This window comes from Lutra lutra, chromosome 1 (genome assembly GCF_902655055.1).
Source record: "Lutra lutra chromosome 1, mLutLut1.2, whole genome shotgun sequence".
Lineage (NCBI taxonomy): Eukaryota > Metazoa > Chordata > Mammalia > Carnivora > Mustelidae > Lutra > Lutra lutra.
In genome coordinates this window covers 47,597,522-47,616,547 of record NC_062278.1, presented here as the reverse complement: position 1 = coordinate 47,616,547, position 19,026 = coordinate 47,597,522, and the positions used below count along the sequence as shown (strand labels likewise).

Here is a 19,026-nt window from a genome sequence, read left to right as displayed (position 1 = left end):
TGTATAAGACTATAACTTTCATTGAAGTAACTAAATTTTCATTTTAACATAAAATTTTACCAATTACATTTTTAGTTAATATTATATATATATATATATACACATATATATATATACACACACATGTATATGTATATATATATATAGACACAAATGTAAGCTTTTATTTCAACATAGGTTTTCACTGTTAAAAATGTTTGAAATCCATGAGCTGAGCCTTCAGCAAGATGTAGGGATGGCTGGGGCAGAGAGTTGTGTCTCTTAACTCAATTGTAAAAAGTTGCTAGAGTTTATCTTTCGATATTCAGTTCCCCAACCCACATCACCCCATATACCTTAGGAATGAAATGCCTTCATCTTCTATGTTTTTTGTTTGTTTGTTTTCTAATATTCATCTACCCCCATCAAAAAATGATTTTAAAGATTTTTTATTATTTATTTATTTAACAGACAGAGATCACAAGTAGGCAGAGAGTCAGGCAGAGAGAGAGGGGGAAGCAGGCTCCCTGCTGAGCAGAGAGCCAGATCCAGGGCTCCATCCCAGGACCCTGAGATCATGACCTGAGCCAAAGGCAGAGGCCCAACCCCCTGAGCCACCCAGGCACCCCCCAAACTGAAAAAACTATTTACATTTAGAAATGTAAATAAAAAGATCAGTGGTCACCAGGAGTTAGGGTGGAGGTAGGGATGAATAGGCAGAACATAAAGGATTTTTAGGGCAGTGAAACGACTCTGTGTGATAAAATAATAGTGGACACATGTCATTATGCATTCATCCAAACCCCCAAAATATGCAACACCAAGAGTGATTCCTAGCATAAACAATGAATTTTGGGTGGTAATGATGCATCACTGTACATTCATCAAATTGATGATGATGAGGAAGGCTGTGCATGTGTGGGGCAAACCCATTCATTCAGGGGTGTGTGGGAAACCTCTGTACCACCCCTTCAATTTTCCTGTGAACCCAAAACTGCTCTAAAAAGTAAAGTTTATTAAAGAAAACCTGGTCTCAGACCCTTTGTCACACTGAAGTGCAAATGAAAGATTTGAGGTGCCCCTTCTCTTAAGGGTTTCCATGTTTTAACAGGGAACAAAGCTGTAGAGCTGATGGACTAACACTTCAGTTCTGACCGCAGGTGGATGTGAGAATTTACAGACATCACAGTCTTCTCATGAATCATAAGGAAAGGAGGGGGAGCAGAGATGAAAGGCAGGAGGTAAAACTGAAAAAGCTAAAGAATTAAAGGCACAGGATTTGTGTTCTAGTTGAGGCTTTATCATTTCCTGGATGAGTGTTCCCAAGACTCGTTTTTCTTACCTGAGTAAGAAGCTTAACAGTAAGAGCATCTTATCGGTGCTTTTTGTTTTGTTTTTAAGATTTATTTACTTATTTTGGAGAGAGTGAGCATGGTGGTGGGGGAGATGCAGAGGGAGGGAGAGAGCCTTAAGAAGACTCCCTGCGGAGTGCGAAGCCCAAAGCGGGGCTCCGTCTCCCAACCCTGAGATCACAACCTGAGCTGAAACCAAGAGTCGGTCACTTAACCAACTGGGCCACCGTGCACCCCCATCAGTGCTTTAATGAAGATAAATTGAGATCATATAAGAGAACATGCTTCATTAATTGAAGTAATACAAAAATGCTGTCCAGTCACATAGAACGTAGATCTGCTTTAGAAACATCTAGACTCCAAAATGGCAAACAGATCAGTCTGCCTTGATTTCATCAGTTTTACTCTCCTTCTTAAACCCTGTGTCTCAACTTTCTCATCTCTAAAATTGGGATAACAATATTTACTTCTCCAGATTGTTTGAAGGACTAAAATAGATAGGCTTGTGAAGTATTTAGAAAAGTGTCTGTCCCTCCCTCCTTCCACTCAAGTTAAGTGCTTCACAAGAGTTGTTGTTGTTGTTACTGTTTCCTCCCTAGATCCACAGGAAAAGACATTAGAGTCTGTCCCTGAAATTCAGCTCAATCAAAAGTCCAGCCCCTTTGCCCCAGGAGGGAAGGAACTCTGACCATCCCATGACTTCTCGTAGGGCATTTATTACTTCCTACCTCCCTCCACGCACTGCTCCCATGCTCCTTCCTCAACACTTTGGGTGGGTGTATGGCTTTTGCCCCAACGTTCTATTAAAATTGCACCTGTTTTAGAGGAAGTAAACTTTAAAGTGTTCTTTGGAGAGTTAAAAGTGAAGTGACACATTTAGAAACGCAGAGAACTTTAAAAAGACAACTTTACAAACACGATAATCAATTCTATTTTAACTTGCAATATGCAGTTAAGAAGAGAACTGGAGTAACACTCATTATTTGTAACTGCTGATACATATCTGAAAAAGATGTTTATTCTTCTTTTTGTATTTTCAGTTGCCACCTGTCTTCTTAGATAGAAATAACTTCCTTTCTCTAAAACTGCTTGGTTTCTCTGGGAGCGGGGAGACTGAACATCGCGTGTGATTGCTTTACTCATTTTAGTAAAGAGATCAGTCACCAAGTCACCCTTTGCTCTCCAGTGATAGCTCTCACCTCTCATTTTCGCAAGAAATGATAGAGCAAATGAGTCAGTCCCAGGGCCCTTCAAGAATGGCACGCGATGCTCAGGGCAACCTCCACCTTCGCTAGACCAAAGACGTTTCACAAAAAGCCTTCAGAAACCCTTCTTCCTGAAATACAAGCGCACATCTGGTTTCCTCTTTTTTTTTTTTTTTCCTCCCTCTATTTGTCTCTATTTGGCTTTCCGGATTTCATTTAACTTTTTAAAAACACCAAGGAATGATCTTTAGTTGGAATAAAAGAGCAGAGATAGAGTAGCCTTGATGGTCCCCTTTAAGGTAAGATTCTGCATGTTTATGTGTAAAGATACATGTTTATGTATTTTGAATAGCAGAAAAGGGTGGGTGCGTTTATTCTCCTAATCATCAGTCACCTCCGAGTCAACAAGTACAACACTAGAAAAATCTTTTTGCTTAAGCTGCATTCTTGGTTTCCTTTTCTTCCTGAGATAAATTTGATTTTAATGACATTTTCAAAACGAGTACCATGTTTCCCCCCCCTTGTTTTTTTATGTTTTTAAAAAAATCACAACAATGTTGAATTACTTGGAATGATATGTGCAGTAAAATAATTCTTAAATAATTGGAGAAAAACAAAATATGTGGCTGAGAAATTCAAAATGAATCATAAGTTTAAACTACTTTTGAACCAGCTTTGTAAATAACCACTTGTTTGTAAAGGAGGAGGTAATTTATGTGGTGAAAGGGGGAAGAAAGATTTTGGCTCCTCTGAACTTTTATTATTGTTCCTGTATGTATATCCTCTAGAAAGTAAGCAAACCAATAACATTTTAAAATGGTTTAGTCCCTAACTATTCATTGCATCCCATGAGCATTCTTTCTTGTTGGCAAGAATTCAGCGTGTTATCAGAATGGGTAGTGTCAGCCTGGTATCATTAGACACAAGGACTTTGGGCAGCAGGACAGTGAATAAAGTTGGTGTGAAAGGAAACTTTGATATTAGAGAAGCTGATTTAACCCCATACACAGGATAGAAAAAGTCAACTATTTGACCAAAACATCTGTCTTTAGAAAAATAAAATAAAATTCTAATCAGATGAACAAACGGGACTTCGGTTGGAATGTTTTTGTCTATTTATACATGTTCTTATAATCACTCTGATCAAAGGATTTGGATTAGGTAGTATTATTCTTATGCATTGGAATAAATCAATATCTATAATAAAAATGCTGAAAGACTGTAGGAAATGACAAAGTGGGCCAGATCTATGATCCAAACTCCTTAATCCCACCTGTTTCAGACCGATCCAGGGGTAGTAGGTGGGATGACCTGGTAGTTACCCTCCAGGCAACATCTAAAGTTTGGGAAGAGCTGTGAACAATGCCAGTTGCCAACAACTGGCAAATATTTGGCTTGGTGATGCTAAATATTTGTTGAGCAAATGAATGGACTGAGAAGTAAACTATCTTATAATTATCTATATTCCCTTGAAGCCAATCTTCTTTTATATTCCTTATTGGATATGACAAGTTCTTTAAGTGTCTTGCATTATCTTAAAAATTACCTGTCTTCAGCATGAAGAAAGTTTTTTTTTTTTTTCTCCCAACTTGATATTCCAGGATTTCATTTGATTTATCTTAAAGCATAAGACAGAGAGGAAATGTTATATCCCCCTAACTGATGTTCTCCCTGCCTCAGTTAAATTCCGGTTTCATTCAGAAATGGAGGAATTCTGGTTTAGGTTGTAAATGACAAACCTGTAAGAAAACAAACTGTTGACCAGAGTATTTATAGCATGGCCACCGTGAGGTTAAATGTTAATTAGTTATGATTACTCCTTAACACCAGGGATGTTACAAGAGCAACAGGAGCAGATAAGAAAGAGGAGCATAATTTATAAGCAATGCCAACTGAAGGTTAATTGCAGGGGAATGAGCAATTATTATGTGGTAATGACTTACTGCAATAGACTCTAATAAGGTTTTGTAGTATATATGAACACCATTTGGAAAGGCCTGGAGGGACTAAAAGAGGAAGGATACAGAAGATAATTCCTTTGGTTAACAAGAGAATTTGTTGACAGAGACACTACCATATTTCACAATTTCCAGGAACTAGAAACAGTTGATTAGTCACATCTCTTTGTGAGTATGGGAGCGAAAAGTGGAAACCATTTGCAATATTATGGGCTACCCCTGATGAGACATTGTAGAGAATTTATTTGGCTTATGCTTTGGGGCATTGGAATGTAATGAAAATAGATCCAACGTGGAGGGGACACGGGATTAAAACGGGACATAGTATAAGATTCTCAGATTGAAATAGCTTTAGGGTAAGATCGTAGAAGTGTGATTCCAATGGCCTTCTGAAACAAATGCTGGACATCTAAGAGAGGGCTCCAGAGTGACTTCCCCCAGTTTTAAGTATAGGAGTGTGGTCACTGGTTCCCTGGATTCACAATGAGTGTATCCAAACAAAACCCAGTCTCTTGTATATTTAATTACAAAGAATGACAAGTAGCAAAATTTTAGACCTTTTTTTCTTTTTTCTTTTGGACAACCTTGTTCTCTCAGGTAGAAGTGCTTATTCTGGGCGTAAGGAAGCATTTCAGATTTACATCTATCCCACCAAAAATTCTGCATTGCTTAGAGAGTGCATTGGCACAATAATTTTCTGCCTCTGGCTTTTTCCTCTGTAAGGATACATTTTTACCTGATCGGGGACATTGTGGGAATTATTTCAGGAAGTACTTTAACTAGCAAGGTCTGAAATGTTTTTCAAATGCCTTGTATTGGTTTCAAGGGTATTCATTCCTTTGGCTCCTTGTCTGTGGGGTTGCTTCAAGTCGGCAGCCCCCTTCAGTGATGCTTGCGGGTGGGGCACGACTCCTCTTTCAGTGTGGCGGTTGCTTGCTCCCCCTCTGCTTCCTTTTGAACACAGATTCAAGCTCTGCTGTTACCAATCTCGGGCTACTGTGCTATCCTTTATTAACCCTCTTTATTAAGCCGCCTTGAATTATTTATTAAGACGCCCTGAATTATTATCTTTATTACTGATAAAATGAGAGAATAGAAGAGTAATGTGAAATAAGAGTTTGTATAATCTGAGAGTGAGACAGAGAAAAAGACAGAGAGAGACAGAGATCTTCCCCTGATTGTAATAAGGCTTTGGACTCAGAAATGGTGGAACATGAAGTGCAGAAAGGGGGCCGAGGTCTCTGCTTGCCCACAGCCTGGGAATGGTTTGGTCTTTTCCAGTTGCAAGACTTACTTCTCTATTTCCCTATGGGATCATCTGATGCTGTAACACTTGCCATAGGCATCTACCATAAAACCCCTCTACTGTGCTTCAGTAATGTTTCCATGTTTTCAGTGATACTTCTTCTTTTTGTTCTTTTTAAAATTAACCAGAGATAGAAGATTACAGGATCCATACCCTCCTCTCTTGTGAATAGAGAATCAAAGTCATAGGATTTTCATGTTGCAAGGGTCATTTGAAGCCATGCAGTACAACTTCCTCCCTTCATGCAGAGAAATAGGTCTCCGTAACCAGATGGGGAAGGTCCTCATGCCAAGCCCCATAGCTAGTGTTTATTGGGGGTGTCCAATCCCATGAAATTTCTAGCTCTATTTTCATTTGTCTAATCTTTCTCTCCAGAAACTTTGGACTTGATGTGCCACTATTCAGATTAGAGACCTGAGGAGTAAAGGCCTCCATAGGGTGTTTTGCAGGAAGGATGAAGAAAGAGAACAATAGAAAAAAGGGAAAATGTTTTTAAGTCCTGTGAACATTTTCTAAGGTATGCTTTGAAGCATGTGCTTTACCAGGAAGCTTATGGTGATTGAGCCAACAAAAATTTCTGTCATTTTTTCTTTTTTTTTTTAATAGGGAAGACATTTTCAGCAAATAATCAGTGGTCAGGGCATACATGAGGTAATTAGCCCACTTCCTCCTCCCCCAACTTTGTTTCAGTTGTGTCCCCTACATGAGGGCACCGGGGTGGCTCAGGGGCTGGCATGGGCAGGGCTGAGCTGGGCTCAGGCTTCCCCCTGCTAGTTATAGGGAATGGAGTAGAGCCAGTAAGTGCTGCAGCTTTTCTATCATTGGCTGAATCCCAGGGTTTATCTATTAAAATTAAAATTTACAGGCACACTTCATTTCATTGTGTGCCATTTTATTGTGCTTCACAGATACTGCATTTTCTTTTTAAAATTTGAAGGTTTCTGACAACTCTGTGGCAAGCAAGTCTCTCTCAGAGCTGTTTTCCAAAAGCATTTGTTCGCTTCATGTCTCTGTGTCACGTCTTGGTAATTCTCGCAACATTTCAAAGTTTTTCATTATTATTGTATGGGTTATCATGATTTGTGATTGGTGATTATGAATCACTGAAAGTTGAGATGATGGTTCACATTTTTTTTAGTAATGAATTATTTTCTTATTCTGGTTATGTACCATGTTTTTTTAGACATGTTGAGCACTTAATAAACTACAGTGTAGTGTAAACGTAACTTGTACATGCACTGAGAAACCAGAAATATATTTAGCTCTATTGCCATCCATGCTGTTTCAGTGTTTGGAAACAAACTAGCAGCATTTCTAGGTGTGTCTGAATTCTTAATGCAACTTGGTTGGCCTCTAACACAAATGTTTTCTTTTTAAATGTGGCAACCTCAGAAGAATATACCTGTTACCCCTTCAGTAAAAGAGATGGTTTCTTAACCATTTGAAATAAAAATTGAGAATAAGAAAACAGCATTCTCGTCAGTTTAATCTCATCTCCTCTGTATCTTCATGATGTGGGCTTCTCCTATGTAGAATTTCTACCGTCATTGGAGAGCTCCTGGATTTCGAGGAGCTATTGAAAGTGGGCAGGAAGAAGGATAGGACGGCAGCTTTTAGGAATTGGCATGTTGGGAGAGATCTACTTTCAGATAATTTATTAGTTTCCCAGAGCTGCTGCAGCTGTGCTCTGCACTGCATGGCTTAGGACAATGGAAATGTGTCCTCTCATAATTCTGGGGACAGAAGTCTGAGAGCTAAGTGTCAGCAGGGCCATGCTTGCCCTAAAGCCTCTAAAGAAGGATTTGCTCTGTTCTCTCTTCCAATTTCTGGTAGCTTGTAAATGCCATCTTCTCCCTCTCTTCCCATCATGTTCCCTCTGTGTATGTCTGTGTCCAGATTTCCCCATTGGATAAGAGCATCAGTCCTGTTGGAGTAGAGCCCACTCTAAGGACCTCATTTTAACTTGATTACCTCTGGGAAATCCCTGTCTTCAAATAAGGTCACATTCTAAGGGTCTAGCAGTTAGGACTTCAACACACCCTTTTTTATTTGGGGGCAGGGGCACAGTTCATCCCATAAGAATACAGTCTGTTAATATTGGGAATGAAATATCTACATGGCTACTCAAGCTTTCCGTGCTACTCAGAACCAAACATCCTGACTGCGACTTCTCCCCGGCATCTCCAGCGTCCACCCTGGCTTGGCGTGTGCTGCTTACCGCAAGTTAGGACACAACCATACGTCTCCAGCAAGTGGTCCTGGGGTGTGTGCTTTTGGGGCTTGTGTTTTTGGTGTTTTCCCTCTACCCTCACTGAGTTTCACATGAAAGGGAGACATTGCTCAAAAAGCAACGACAGTGGTGTGCGTGGCTGGTTCTCTCAGTCGGGGGTCGGGGGCTTCAGGCAGAGCTGCGAGTGATGAAAAATCACCTGGCAGAAAAGGTTGCATGTTTTAGAAGTTTGGTTATGAACTAGACCACTCTGTGTTTTGCTGTTATTATTTTTACCCAAAGTTGCTAAGGATGTTCTTTTTTCTTTGAGAGGAAGTTCTCTCCTTTCTCTAAAAATTACCTGATAACAGCAAGGGTAATTCCTAACTATAGAATCTTCTAACTCTGTGAAAATGAAGTCCAACATTTCAAAAAAGTTTTGTGTTCCTAAACATGAGAGGATTAAAAAATTATGGTATTATTTAAAGGACTCCTGGGGCATTTTGGTTCACTTAACTATATTCCAGTGTACGGAAACATTTGCTTTTCAAATCTGTAAAAGTAGAAACAGGTGGATTTGCAAACCAACATGGTGTCCCAATGCATTTAAGACTGCCATTTCATAATGATCACCTAAGCAGCCCCACGACTCCTACTTTGACCGCTACCAATGCTATTACTACTAATAGCAGCTGAAGTTATTGAGTACGTGTTCTGTGCCAAGCACTGTTCCAACTTATTTGCCATGTTTTGACTAATTTTACCTCCACAACAACTCAGTGAGGTAGATACCATTCTCTTTAATTAATTAAGGAAACTGAGGCACAGAGCCTAAATTTATACGCTAAGTGGCAGAGCCAGAATTCAAATCTGGACTCAGACCTCTTAAACTTGTTTTCAATCACCAAACAAAAAATATTCTAGAACAATACATTCCAAAGTCTGTGCCACAGAACACCCATTTTGTTCAAATCTCCCAAAAAAAAGGAAAAAAAGGAAAAAAAGTTTATGTAATTAAATACATTTGGGAACTACTGCAAACTACCACCCCTTCATGTAGACTCATAATGTATGCTATATTAAAAGTTGTGAGAATTTTCCCAGAAAAGAAACCTATATAACAGAATGTAAAATTGAAATTTCAGCTAGGCATCAAGATAAAATAAATGCTAAATTCCCAAGTGAGTTGCTAAGTCACCATGTGCAGACTCTACAAGCATAATATCTGGGGACCTATTCCACAATTCTTGGATCCTTTCAGAGAATTGAGAGGTTTTTGTGAGATTTTCTTGGGAAAGGCTGGTCACTGTGCTATGGGGTCCCCACTTTTAACCCTTGGGAAAGTTGCTGCCTCTTACACCAAGCCCAGTGGCTTCAGTGGGACCAGTTAAGAGATAAATGTGTGTTCCCGTATGTCAGGGACACTGCAGACTGAGGTTGATGCAAAAGTTGACTTATTAGCATTTTGGTGGCCAATCTGGGAGCTTCCTGCTGCAAAGGGGCAAAGATGACTCACTCCTTCCCATAAGACAATGCAGAGGGTGGTAATCACTGTGGGGCCCCACAGCTGGTGGACTAGGGGCTAACTGGGATGGATGTTGGGAGGGAATGAGGAGTACCCCTTACGTCTTGACAGTTGATGCTAGAGAGATCTCCTCGGATGCGATGTCCAAAGAACCCTCCAAATTGGCACATATGAGTCACCTTCACCATCTGCCATGCCCAAGGAACGTGAAGTCACTCACGAAAGTAAGCACTATAAACCTCCTCACCTCTTTTTCCTGTGCTCACCTAGGGCAGCCAGATAAAATACAAGATTCTCAGTTAATTTAGAATTGCAGATGAATGTTGAACAATTTTTATTATAAGTATATCCTATCCAATATTTGGGACATACTTATATTAAAAATTACTTGTTATTCATCTGAAATTCAAATTAACTAGGCATCCTATATTTTTATCTACAAAATCTGGCAAACTTACCCCCTCCCCACCTTTCCCCTAGCAGCTGGTGAGTAGGTGAATGGTGAGGGGCAGGAAAGAACAGAAGTTGTTCTGTTTTCTGAATTAAAACTATTTAAAGAGATTTAAAGATCTTCCCCAAAGAGTAAGTAGAAAAGTCAATAGATCTGCTAAGGTCAGTAAGCATGGGCAGGGAATTATTGTACTACTAAATAAATTTGAAAAGAATTGAATGAGAATAAAAAATTAAATGGTATTTTGAGTATATCACAAATCTTCTTGGTTAGATGATTCAGGTCTACCTTCTTGACTTTGTGTGTTGAGCTGTTCCTCTCCAGGACCGTAACTATCAACTTCTCTTGGAAGTTGTGCTCTTCAGGATACTTTTTTTTTAATCATTGTATTTTATTTTAGTTTATTTCATCATGATAAATGTATTCTTTAATCTCCATCCCTTATTTCTCCCATCCCCCACATACCTCCCCCCTCTGGTAACCATCGGTTTGTTCTCTATAGTTAAGAGGCTGTTTTTTGGTTTGTCACTTTCTTTTTTTTTCTTTGCTCATTTGTTTTGTTTCTTAAATTTCACATATGAGTAAGATCATATGATATTTATTTTTCTCTGATTGACTTATTTTGTTCAGAATAATATGCTCTAACTCCAACCATTTTTTTTTTTTTTAAAGATTTTATTTATTTATTTGACAGACAGAGATCACAAGTAGGCAGAGAGGAAGGCAGAGAGAGAGGAGGAAGCAGGCTCTCCGCTGAGCAGAGAGCCCGATGTGGGACTCGATCCCAGGACCCTGGGATCATGACCTGAGCTGAAGGCAGAGGCTTTAACCCGCTGAGCCACCCAGGCGCCCCTAACTCCAACCATGTTATTGAAAATGACATAATCTCACCTTTCTATGGCCAAGTAATATTTGATATATATATGTATATACACACACACACACGCACACACACACACACACACACACACACACATATATATATATATATACACATATATATATATATATATATATATATAGTCTTTATTCATTCATCTGTTGATGAATACTTGGACTGCTTCCATAGTTTGCCATGGCAAATAATGTTTTTATAAACATAGGGGTGCGTGTATCCCTTTGAATTAGTGTTTTTGTATTTTGGGGGCAAATGACTAGTAGTGTAATTGCTAAGTCATAGAGTTCTATTGTTTGAGGGACCTCCATACAGTTTTCCACAGTGACTGCACCAATTTACATTCCCACCAACAGTGCAAGAAGTTTCTTTTGTCTCCATACACTAGCCAACACTTGTTTCTTGCATTTTTTATTTTAAGCCATTCTTCAGAACACATTTTGAGAAATTCTGCTTTGTTTTGTAACTTTGTCGTATAATTTAACGAAAGGGCTGTCCTGGAGAATTTTAGCTAAACTTAGATGGGAGGCCACGGTATTAGCATATGAGGTCCCATAAGCTTTCAGATTAAAAAAACAACAACCCAATTCAGAAGGGCTTTATACAACAAAAGAAATGCTTAGGTTCAGGTGACTGGAAAGTCCAAATTAGGGAGGACTTCAGGATTGGTTGAACTAGCAGCTCAGCCATGCCACTAAGGACACAGTTTCTTCTGTTTTGTGTTGCTTTGTTTTTCTGTCTTATCTCTTTACTGTCAACAATGTTAATTTTATTCCAAGACTGGGTCCCTTGCTCTTAATAAGGTGGTTACAAATTTCAACAGGGCCTGGGAAGGGAGAGAGCAGTGTTGTCCTGGCATTCTGGATAGCCTGGTGGGGCTGTTGCCTGCTGGCCCTGTGCTTCCTGTAGCCAGAGGATGGAAGTTACTGAGAACCTGAAGTTTATCCAGGCTTTTCCAGGGGGCTGAGAGTGGGTTCTAATTTTACCAAAACATAGGAGCTGTGTGGGAAAGAACAGATAGATGATTGCCAGGGAGGGGGGTGGAGTGTGAGATTGGATGCTGGGTCAAACAACAAATGTCCAATACAGCTGGGAATTTGTGTTGCTACCATTGACTGCATGCAGGCGTGATACTCACAGCTGTCAACAGTCAGGGCACCTGGGTGGCTCAGTTGTTGGGCATCTGCCTTCAGCTCAGGTCATGATCCCAGGGTCCTGGGATCCAGTCCCCCAAAGGGTTCCCTGCTCCGTGGGGAGCCTGCTTCTCCCTCTCCCACTCCCCGTGCTTGTGTTACCTCTCTCGCTGTCTCTATCAAATAAATAAAATCTTAAAAAGACAAAACAAACAAACAAAAACTGTCAACAGTCTGTACCCTCTTGGGCACCAGCCAGTCTGAAAAGATACTCTCCTCTCATTAGGAGGGAGGCAGGTGCCCAAAGGCCTCTTGCTTACAGAGTGACTTTAACCCTTTAGTTGCTTGATATTGAAGGGTCCAGGAGCTCCTAAGGAAGGTGACAGAAGGCTATGATAGGTGGGCACCCAGAGGACTCAGAGCAGTAGCTATTTAACAGCTGAAACAGAAATACAACATTGTCTTAATTTAACAGCATTTATAATTGTACCCATGCATACTAGCTCAATTATTTTTTTAAAAAAATCATTTACTTATTAGAGAGAGAGAGAGAAAGATAAAACAAGGAGGAGGAGTGGCAGAGGGAGATGGAGAAGCAGGGTCCCTGCTGATCAGAGAGCCTGACTCGGGGCTCGAACCCAGGACCCTGGGATCATGACCTGATCTGAAAGCAGATGCTTAACGACTGAGCCACCCAGACACACCTAGTTCAATGATTTTTTAAAAAAAGTAAAAAGAAAATTAGGATTATGAATAAAATTCTTCACTTAATTCCTTATTTGAAAAATGAGTGGGTTAAATTAGATGATTTTACAACTCCTTTGACAGCAATGTTTATGCTGTATTCTATAAAATTTATATAAATAAGCCTTTAATTTTATCTATCATGCACATTGTGATATGTCTGCATTAAATAGAACATAGTAAACAGTTATGTATCTTTAAATGCAGAGAACCAAATTTGCATTTAAACTTGGCACATTAAATTTAACTGAATTAAGTCTGAATTTAACTAGATCTTTATGCTGAAATTTTCGAATGCACTATTTCTAAAGACCATGAGGGTCTTTCTCTTGTTTTTCATTTTCTATGTTTTACAGTAAAACAAGGGGTGGGGGGGAACAACCATTTAACATGTTAAAAACCATTAATGTTGTTTTGACCTTAACAGAAAGCAGAGAAATGGCTAGAGTTAAGATGGAAGCCATGCTTTCACATTAAGATGGTTCAGTGGCTGAAGTAATTCATTCATGGCCACTATTAGTAGGGTTACCGAAGGGTGGAGGGGTAGAGGGAGTAGAAGCCATAGGCCATTTCCTCTCCCACTGGGTCAAGGCCCACAGGGCAGAGCTGATGTGCAATTTGGAGAACATGAATTTTTCTCAAGGGCTTTGCCTGCCTGTTTTCTCACTCCCTGAGAAGGTTTCTCAACTTCTTAGGTCCTCAATTGTCTAGTCTTCTCAGATACATAAAAACACAGGGAAATCATTTTTTTCCTAAAATAAATGGAAAATCAGTAACAGTGACAAATCTTTTCCCTATTTCCCATCCTCTTCCTTGTCCCTTCTACCTCCCCACCCATCCCTTTTCCCCAAACAGAGTTAATTATTCCAGAAGGTAGTGTTGTTTGTCGGCACCAGAATTACAGGTGGGAAGAATATTATTACGTATTTCCTATTTTTTTTCTACATAGAGATATGCATAAAATGTTTGTGATATTTTTAATTTTCAGTCTGAGGAGCATTTAAAATATTTGCAGATCTATTTTTGTAGATTTTTTTCTGTATTTTAAGTCATCAAAATGTCAAAGCCAAGAAAGGTTTTGACTTTCTAAGAGAGAAATTTTTGACTATAGCCAATATTTTCTCCTGTCTTCAGAGCAAAAAGCTATCCTGATTTGGTAGATCCATAGGTCCTTCTCTCCTTCTTTATACATAATTTCTGATAGAGTTATAGGCATGCACACATCTGCATTGATTAATCCAGTTGAAAAACCTTAGAGACTTCCAAGAAAACACATAAGCCACAGGAGTAAGGACTGATCATCTTATCCCTTTAGAGGTGTTTTCTGTTACAGGCCTAGCTAGACCTAAATAATAAATGTATTATAATGTTTTGAACAAAATAGTTCTCAAATATAATTTATAAAATTTGCCACCCAGACACTGTAATAAATTTATTAACCATGAATGAGGACCCTGTTTTATTGGGTCTGCATCTTTGGCTATATACATATCCAAACATATCTTCATGTTTGGATATGTACATATCCAAACATATTCAATTATGTATATAGTCTGCCTTATCTTTAATGTTACATATAGTTAATATATACTCTAACAGCAACCTGATAAACCTTAAGTCTCCACAGTTAAATTATTTTAAATTAAATTAAAATTTGTTTTTGAAATATATGTAACTGCGTTTGGGCATATAGGATTCATACAGAATTTAAAAACAAAACAAAAATTACTCTCATCACCTACGTAAGTTTGCTCATTTAGTTTTCAGTAACCGCCAAGGAACAACGTTACCCACATTTTACAGGTGAGAAAACTGAGCCAGAGAATGTCAATAACTTGTTCAAGTTTACACGGACTTCTTTAGTGGTTTGTTGTTGTGGTTTCCAACTCATATTTTGCTGATTCTAAAGCCTTTATGTTTTCTACTACATCACACCATGTTTTTTTATACTCCATTATTTGAAGGCATTCTTCATTTTAATTTTCTAGGTATGTGGGTGAAAGGTTGAAAAGAGTAGAAAAGTGCAAATAGATAAACTCTAACGATGACTACAATAGCAGCCATCACTATAGAGCTGAGAATTATTACCTATTACCTGAGGTGTCATCGAGGACTTTTCTTAAGACAGCTAATCAAAATACTTCTCAGAGGCACATATTTATAATTCTCTGCTTAACATATGACTTTAACAGTATAAAAATGCACAAAACACTTGTTATTATACTGTACAACATGCTCCATCTTTGACATGTCTGAAAGAAACTATTTTCCGAAAGGCTTCTTTAACCCTAGAAATTTATACTTTCTCTCAGAATTTTTTTCTTTATATGTTAGTTCAAGTTAGTTTGCAGAGAAGCAGACCCCATGGAGTATGAAAGACATTTATTGAGAGAAGAAGGTAGAGAAGCTGGGGAGAAAGGTTCAGATTGAAAAAGAGCTCTGACCACTGCGGAAAAAGAAAAAGAAAAGGAAGGAGGACTGGATAGGTTTTCTCACAGGTTGGATTAAGCATAATAACATATGCGAACTATTCAGCAGTTCCTTGGTACTAAATGAATACTCCGTAAACACAGGTCTTGTTCTTTAATCTCTGTTTTTAAAAATCATTGAAATGAGAACTGTAGGTACTTTTTTTTTTTTTTTTAATTTTGCTTATTTATTTGAGAGAGAGAATGAGTGAGAGCATGAGTTCGTGGGAGGGGCAGAGGAAGAGGGAATAAGCAGACTCCCTGCTGAGCAGGGAGCCTCAGGCTGGCCTGGATCCCAAGACCCTGGGATCACGACATGAACTGAGGGCAGATGCTTAACTGACTGAGCCACCCAGGCACCCCAAGAACTGCAGATACTTGTTACAACTCATCTGCCCTGTGCATTTTTTTTTTGGTAACAGAGCTGTACTGTTACAATGGAAAATGGATGTCAAGCCAGTGGTTTTCTTTCCTTGAGTGCTTAGTGAACAATGTTTAGGCATCCTGAAAGCTAGAAAAGTTTCCAGGAAAGTCGAAGTGACAGAGAAAAGCTTTAAAAGTCAACATTTTCCCTCATTGATTGCTCAATTTAAGAAATTAGTTTCTTATATTTTAGAAATCTTTCAGTTGGAAATATTTACACTTTTTGAGAAGTATGTTGTTTGCAAATGCTTTAAAATAGATCATTTGGACTAAATGGTAAAGTTCATAGTCAACTATTATCCAATCAATTCTAATTTGCACTTAATTGGAAAGTTGAGGTATTTTAAAATAAGATTAAAAAACTGCATCTATACACACAAACTAGCTCACCTTTGACTTAATGAGCAAGCGAATTTAATGTAAAAGTAAATTGAAAGCTTTGAACAATGACTTGCTGCACTTGATATGAGAACAAATATGATTTGGTTGAGTTTTATTAAGGTTTTGTCCAAAGTTAAAAAATCCCAAAGTTACGGATATTAAATTTAAAATTGAACATGATATTTTAAAAAAAATCCTGCTTTGACTTTAGAGGAAGAGACAAAATTGGGCTGAAACATTAATGCATGCTTTATACCACATATGACATTTATTTCAGCATCCTTTATTTTACAGTTTAAGAAAGAAATTCATATTCATTAGAAGCATGCATAAAAATATTTAAAAATAAAAATAAAATTGTCCTTGGTTCTACTACCTAAAACAACTATTGTTAACGTTTTAATATATTTCCAAAATAGAGCAAGCTGAGATAATTATTCTCAAAAAACATGTATACTTATAAAATAAATAGCAGGTTTAATACTTGAATACTATGCTCTCTCATTCTTAAGAAATTATGTCTCCTTTCTCCTAGATTGTGGTCATTGGATTACTGACCTTATTGTTATCTTACTTCAGAACATTCTTAACTGACCCTCTTAAAAATGCTGCATGGAAAAATACTATTTCTTATTTAAAGTAAATATTATTTCTTATTTAAAATAAATTTTAAATCAAGATTTTACATGTTTGGGGCAGCATATAATGTTCCTAATTTGAAAAACCCCTTTCTTTTTTAAAGCTCCACTTGGAAATCCTTACTAATATTCAGGAGTCATTTATGCAAATTTATACATGTTTTCTAAAAAGCATAAATGAGGTTTCTGGAGGACAAGTTTTATCTATTTTTCTGCACGTAGAGCAGCGAGTGCAGCTTCTTGTCATAACAAACAGCATTTCATAAGATGGTGAACCTTTCAGCGTCTGATACTAGTTCTGGGGACATAGTCCATAGACACACAGTCTATGGTGGGACTTTGGCACTGGATTTCTCTTTTCTTCTTGCTTTGGGAATATCATAAGAAATTAGTGGCTAGAAAAAGTTTGAAAAAGAATATGAGACTATAATTCTTACCTAGTATGTGAGACTATAATTCTTACCTAGTATGTGTATGCTCTGTAAAAAAAGAAAATGTTTTCCTGTGAGGTCACTGTCTTAGATGCTACTGTCCTTTAATGTGGGGTTGGGTGTGAGAGGGAGGAAAAGAGACAGCTGTCCCTTCCTTACATGCAGCATATGTTGGATTGTCTATATCAGATTTTTAGTGACCACTGGGAGGGATAGAAGATGTCATTTTCTTTTCTTTCCTTCTTGCTTGCTTGCTTTTTTAAGATTTTATTTATTTTAAGAGAGAGACAGAGAAAACAAGCTGGGGGAGAGGCAGGCAGAGGGAGAGGCAGCCTCTCCACTGAGTAAGAAGCCTGATGCTGGACCCTGGGACCCTAGGATCCTGGTCTGAGCTGAAGGCAGACGCTTAACCCACTGAGCCACCCAGGCGCCCCAGAAGATGTCATTTCTGATGAATCACAATTAAGGGATCACATTCAGGGAAATGTGTTACAAGAAAATATTCTTTTGAGATTGTATTTTCAATAAAGTGGACTTCCTCTTCCCTTGAACAGTATCTTCATTATGTTAGCCATAAATAGGTAAAGGGTTTGGTGATTTGAGATATTTGCATTAGAAAAAAATAGGAAATAGAGTTTGAATTTGGAAAGTAATTAAAGATAGAAAGAATAAACTAAAACAAGGGAAGGTTGTGGTATTAACAGAATCCATTAAAGAATCTGGGAATCAGAGGGGAAAAAATATGAAGTGGAAAAAGCATAAGTTTTGGAATCACATAGGTAGCCCTGGGTTTCATTGAAATCAAAGTTTTGTTTTTGGTCCAGTTCATTAAGAATGATGTGAAATCTGATTTCTTTGAATCCAATTTCCTTCATCTATAAAATGGTGCTGTTTCTCAATGGTCATTTATCAAGGTCTTTTTTTTTTCTTCAGGTTTTATTTATTTGAGAGAGAGCAAGAGAGAAAGAAAGCATGAGTCGGGGGGTCGTGCAGAGGGAGAAGCTGAGTCCCCGCTGAGCAGGGAGCCCATGGGGATGGATCCTGGAATCATAACCCGAGTGGAAGGCAGACACTTAACCGACTGAGCCACCCAGGCACCCCTCATCCAGCTCTTAATGTGTACCAGATACTGTGCCAAATTCCTTACATTCTCACTTTAATTAATTAGAGTAGACATCATCTAAGGCAAGTATAACTGTCCTCATTTTATGGAGAGAAATAGACACAGGAATGCTAAGAAACTTGCTCACGTTTATAGAGAATAGATAGCAAATTTGGATCTGTGTTCTTTAGCCACAATGCTATATCACTCTCCCTGTGGTCATAGCTATATCATGATGAATATTATAAGCTAATGATTTAAATGTTTTATATCATGGTGTTTGAGTTAAGTTAGCTCTGCTCTTCCCAGGTAGTGCCAGTAAGAGACTATTAACTGCTCTGGCATTTTCTTAGTTTTTATAGAGTTTATCTTCCAATTACTTGACCCATTTCCTCATTTCATCTCAAAAGTGCAGAGTCATATACATTAGTTACTGTCTAATATGAAATATAGGCTTGGAGTTTGTGAAAAGGCTTACAGTATCCTGGCAATGGCTGGAGGAATTCTTGACTATCGCATGATTATAACTGTGAGTCACTATTTTTTTTATTACAAATAGCATTGGGTTTGCACCAAAGAAAAGTTTTCCACTTAAATAGGAAATCAATGTCCAGAGAGAAAGAACTGAGTAGGAATTAAGTAAAAATTACTATATCACTTATTTCTCTAATCATAATACAACTAGAATGACCTAAAAAGTTAAAGGAGAATGGCAAGATGTGTGTTCCTAAATGAAGTGTAACTGGGTACAGGTTTCTAGGCCCTCATAGTTACAACATATTAGAAGCAAAAGTAGTAATATTAAAAACTGGAATATTTAATATTT

The 19,026-nt window shown here is 38.1% G+C and overlaps 1 long non-coding RNA gene across 2 annotated transcripts in view; it reads left to right on the top strand.

The window, feature by feature from the left end:
• Positions 1–2,610: 2,610 nt before the first annotated feature.
• The window catches only part of LOC125096114 (uncharacterized), a 24,846-nt gene continuing 8,430 nt past the window's right edge, over positions 2,611–19,026 (top strand). For both annotated transcript variants that reach the window (XR_007126067.1, XR_007126072.1), the window contains exon 1: positions 2,611–2,835. This is a non-coding gene — a long non-coding RNA (uncharacterized LOC125096114). The remainder of the gene's footprint in view (positions 2,836–19,026) is intronic.